The 5,626-nt window shown below is 38.4% G+C and overlaps 1 non-coding gene across 1 annotated transcript; it reads right to left on the reverse strand.

Moving 5' to 3' along the window:
- Nucleotides 1-3,491: 3,491 nt before the first annotated feature.
- LOC118757655 (U6 spliceosomal RNA) lies at nucleotides 3,492-3,596 on the reverse strand. Its single transcript, XR_004995313.2, has one exon. It is a non-coding gene; the product is annotated as a U6 spliceosomal RNA (small nuclear RNA).
- Between the last annotated feature and the right edge of the window lie 2,030 nt (nucleotides 3,597-5,626).

The following is a 5,626-nucleotide window of genomic DNA, read 5'->3' on the forward strand; positions in this document are numbered from 1 at the left end:
GGCATCAGAAGACAGCCCCAACAGGGATGGGTGGTGGCAGAGATGTGGAACTTCCGGGGCTTCTGATTTTAGGCCTTTTTGATTTTAGATTTTCTTTTAGGTTAGTGAACCCAGGAATAAAAAAGATTTCTCTCTCTCTCTTTTTCAGATGTATAAACAAATAAACCTTTTTTGAAGAGGCTCCACAAATGTTTCCTGTGCTAAAAACATAAGTCCAATTTGAGTCCAAGAAAATTAGGAGTGCCATCAAATTTTGAAAAGTTTGTTATGAAGTGGCGCAAAGAAGGTATTCAGAAATAATTTCATCATACTATCAGCTATGATCTAATCTTTACAAAGCATTTATTCCCAATGTTATAAATACTTTAATTGACAGGTAAAACATGTATCATATATACATACCTTGGAATACGTATACATGATGAGATGGGTAAATTGAAATAACATGTGCATCTCCTTTTATACATTTTTTTTTGAAAAAATGCTTAAAATATCTTCATAGTTACTTTCAGGAATTCAGTTTGAGAGTTACTGTAGTCTTCATGTTGTACAAAAAAATCTCTGGAGTTTATTTCTGACTGAAATTTCATATGCTTTCTCTTGGATTTCTCACCCCTCCCCCTCTAGCTCCTGTTCACCAATTAGAACATTTTTGCACTTAATGGTTTTGTTTTTTTTAACCTAAGTGTTAGGATTTTCAGCAAAAAAAAAAAAAAATTTCTGTCAAAAACTATGCATTTATTTATTTAGTTAGTTGAGAAAATGAGAGAGAAAGAATAAATTTTAATCTTGTTGTTAATTTCCCAATATTCAGAACAGCTGGGACTGGGTCAGGCCAAAGTTGATAGCCAGGAATTCAATCGAGATCTTCTGTGTGGGTAACAGGCACTCAGATAATTGAACTAGTGAGATTTGAGTTTGTTCGGCACTCACATCTCGTAAGCCAGTATGTTTCACTATAGCATATCTCAACATACGGGGTTATGATTATTTGAATATAGACGCTTATCTTTTCATACTTGAATGTACCATACTTGAAATCAGATTTTTCCCTGTTCCTCCCTTTAGTTTTTTTTGATTTTTTTTTATTATAGTGTTATTCATTTGAAAGTCAGAATTACACAGAGAAAAAGAGGGAGCAAAGGAGGTCGATTGAGAGGAAGGTAGGGAGGGAGGGAAGAAAGGAGCGATAGAGAGAGAAAGAGAGAAAATCTTTCATTCATTGGCTCACTCCTCAAATGACTACCATGGTCAGAGCTGGATTGATCTGAAACCAGGAGTCAGGAGCTTCTTCAGCATCCCTAATGCAGATGCAGGGGCAAAAACATTTTGGGCCATCATTTGCTGTTCTCCCAGGCACATTAACAGGGAGCCAGATTGGAAGTGGAACAGCTAAGATTCCAACCAACATCCATATGGGATGCCAGCTCTATAAGCAGCAACTTTACTATGCCACAGTGCCAAACCCTAGTTGCTTTTATTCTGATTGTAGTTAAGCCGACCTTGTGGGCTGTTTAGTGCCCTTGCCCCACTGACAAATTGCTTGAAGGACCACCTATCATATTTATTTGTTCAACAAATGTTGCCTGAATATTCGTTTAGCTTTTAGCATTGTGTTAAATATTGGGAATCCAAAGATGGCTATGATTCAGTTTGAGTTAGTACCTGAAGAACAATGTTAGTAATCAAGGGTTCACGTTGCCTTCAAGACACTGCTGGCCTAGGCTCTGAAATTATTTTTGCGGTTGGATTATTTTTTTCTTTGATGGAATCTAGGAATTAAAGCAAAAGGAGAATGAATGAAGGTTTGTACACTGACAGCCCTCCCCCCAAAATAATTCATTCCACATCCCTTTTAGATTCCCCCAAAGAAAATGAATAAAGAGGATTATCACTAGTGCATCCTTGATGAATTTTTTCCTTTTCCTTTTTAACTTGCCTGTAGCAATATTCTAAGGAACCTCAAAGACATACAAGACTGTTGGTTGTTACGACTGAAAAGGAAGGGCTGGAAGCACTTTTAGAAGTATCCAAGTGCATAAGGTGCAACTATTAGGTAATGAGTTGGAATTTTAACAGTCCTGAGCACATACATCTTAATGAGCAGGATCCCACAGGGAGGAGGTCAGCCGCTTATTCCAATGATTCTGCCATTACTGAAAACATTTTGAGAATGCGTGTCTCTCTGGAAATTGTCTTCAAACCTATAACACATTCTTTTGAATTGCCATGATGATGATAAATACTCGTCCTTTGTGTCTGAATTTTTGCTTATATATAATGGGCAATTCTCCAAGTCATATCAGCCTGGGGAAATAGGCAAATGATAAGACAATGACATAAGCCCATTACTGACTGCACAGATCTTCCTTGCCCACTGCTTTCCTAGAATTCCTACCTACCTCATTCTGCCTCCAGGTGTCTGTTTGGAAGATGGGGAACAACAATAGGGTAGAGAGAACGGAGCTGGGAGGTCAAATTGTTTTTGGTGTTGTTATTGTTGCAATGGGGTTTAATCCAGTCTATTTTAGTCTTTTCTTTATAGCGCTTCAATTGTCTGGCAGTCAATTCCAGCCAGTTTAAAAGAAGCCTTAGTGAGTCAAGGAGACTCCCTGGTGATACTCCCTGGGGTGGCTTGTCTTTCAAGAAATCTACCATTGTCTCCTTCACTCATTTTAATGCTCTTCCCTTTAAGAAGCAATGTCTACCCTCTGCCAAAATGAGGACTGAACTGTGGTTGCTGTGAACAATAGAGCACAGTAACACTTTCTGTGTCTTGGATCATTTTTGCCTGTTGGATGCGTCTCTTAGGAACGGAGCCACCAGGTCACAAAAAGCTTAAGTCATACAGAAAGGCCACAAGTACTCATCCTAGCTGAGCTTCAGACAACCATGGTTAGGTGAATACCTCATCTTGGATGTCCAGTCCTTTGAATCTTCAGATAACTTGGCACCAGATCTCAAGTGAGAACAACCTAGTTGAGCCTAGTAGGCACTCCCAAAGCATAAGAAACAGTGTCCTGTTTTAAGACATCACAGTTTTGGGGTAGTTTGTTGTGCCATGGTAGAGACATAGGATATCCTCCGCCCTGCTACACCAGCCTTGTTTTGTGACAGTATTGCTGACCAACTGGTACTGCTGCCATTGACATTCCTCCAAGTAGTTTCTTCGATAAGTAAACTTGACTTGGTACTTAAGCTAAGCTTTTGGAATGGTCTACTCACTTCAACTACCAGCCCCAAAGGAAAATTCTCATTTCCTTCCTTTGCTCTTCCTTCCTTTCCTCCATTCTGTCCTTCTTTCCTCCCTTTCTTTGATTCCTTCCTTCCTTCCTTCTCTTCCTTTCTTCCTTCCTCTTTCCACCATTTCTTCCACTCTTTCTTTCACTTTTTTTTCTTTTTTCTATTTTTATGACTTTTTTGGATGATGTTTACATAGTTGATCCAGGGTTAGGGAGAAGTGGGTGTGATCATTGTCTCCAAATTTTCTAAAAAATATGTAATGCTTCACAAATTTGTGTGTCATCCTTGCACAAAGGACATGCTAATCTTCTCTGTATCATTCCAATTTTAGTATGTGTGCTGCCAAAGCGAACCTAATTTTTTCATTTCTTTTGCTCTACAACTAAACCCTATCTGGTTGGAGTTAGTCAAGTCATTTGTACTCAGTGAAACTGATTTTTGTCAGAGGCCCAAGAGAATGGAAACTTCAAATCTTTATTTCTACCTGTCTTCTCTGCATTTTCTACCTGTTATATCTTCTCTCTTCTAATTCTAATCACTTACCAAGAGTCTGTCCAGACAATTCAGCTTAACTAAAAAAAAAATTCAGCATAGGGTTGGACACATCAAATACTTAAAAAATATTCTTATATGGATATTGATTTATTTACTGGATATTATTTAGATGCTTGTTTTATACTGGATACTGTCTTAGGTATTAAGGAGAAAATTAGATCACTTTAAAAATGCTTTAAATTTAAGAACAAAACAAAGCAAATGAAGAACAGAGGAGGGAGAGAAAGCTTTCCCAAGAGATGAAAATAAGAAAAAGCCTGAAGACACTAAGTCTTGGAAGGGCCTTAGGCGATGAAACTATAGAATTTTATTAAATCAAAACAAGAGGTGTCATTTATATAGTTCTGTGTCTGGTTTTCTTTTCCTTTTTTCTTTTTTAAGATTTATTTTATTTTTATTACAAAGTCAGATATACTGAGAGGAGGAGAGATAGAGAGGAAGTGGAGCTGCCGGGATTAGAACCAGCGGCCATATGGGATCAAGGCGAGGACCTTAGCCACTAGGCCACGCTGCCAAGCCCTCTGGTTTTCTTTTGAGGCTTACCTATAAATATAATTTCTAAAGAATAGAGTGTATGTCCCGCATGTCTTGAGCAGCTGTGACATGACAAGAGATAGGGAAATGGCCATGGTGACTTACAAGAGATGATTTGATTGACACATGAACAATGCTCAATTGATTATTAAAAAAATCTACTACAGCAGTTTCAACATCAAAGAGAGTGAGAAATGGAAGTGCTGAAATCGAGTCTCAGCATGGCACAGAGTTCTCAGTCCTGCCAAGGGATCAGAATTGCTGACGGGTACTGTTGCTTCATCTTCAGGAATCCAGGGAGGTGGGCACTTCAGTGATTTCCCGTACCTGAGTTGTAGTCAGGGTTCTCATTGTTCACAGCTTTGTCCCTCAACCTGCCCCAAGTCACATCACCAATTCATTCAAAGAGCCTCCCACCTGGTTTCCTGGCTTCTGCACTTGCTGGCCTCTCATCAGCTTGTCCTCCATACATCGGCCAGAGGGACTCCTTCAAAATGAAAACCAAATCACCTCAATCATTTCTCAGAACATTCCAGAGATTCCCCACTTCTCTCCCAAGTAAAACCAGTGTTCACCCATCATTTTTTTTGTTCAGTGTCTTCTCCATCTACATTGTAAAATCTGAGAGATAGACATGTATCATTTGCTAGATGGTAATTGTGTCTCCATCACTTACACCTGTGTCTGACACAAAGTAGTTGCTTAAGTATTTATGAAATGAACGAATGAATGAGTTACTCTCAATGGAAGGAGAAAGGACTTCATAACCACAGAGGTGGCTCAAGAACCTAAATGATCACCTCTCTGGAAGTCTTAGATTTCATCTTAAAACATTTGAAGATTTGTGTGCCCTGCTCCATAATAAAATCTTGTAGGTTGAAAAAAAATAACCTTGAAGTAAAAATTATGTCCCCCAAATCTATATGGTATCTATCACTCATTTGTGAAAGAATTATTTTTTTATTCATTAGGAATGATACTGATTCATTCATGACAAAAACATTGATTAGGCCTTTATGAAGTGCCAGGAAGCACTAGGATTTGTCTCTTGTGTCTCTTTATGTCCTTCCTGACTTATAAAACCAGAAGAAGTTTTGCTGGTAATGAAGTGTAGAATGCCACAGGGCGGTAATAATATTCTCTCTCAAATGCTGACATTATTATCGCTTTTGGTTGTTCTTATATTTACTGTAAGTATTAGTTTTCAACTGTTGCATAACAAATGTACTGAAAACATAGCAGTCAGGAATTTGGGCAGAACACTGCAGGGACAATGACACAGTTGTGGTCCCTA

This window comes from Ochotona princeps, chromosome 15 (genome assembly GCF_030435755.1).
Source record: "Ochotona princeps isolate mOchPri1 chromosome 15, mOchPri1.hap1, whole genome shotgun sequence".
Classification (NCBI taxonomy): domain Eukaryota; kingdom Metazoa; phylum Chordata; class Mammalia; order Lagomorpha; family Ochotonidae; genus Ochotona; species Ochotona princeps.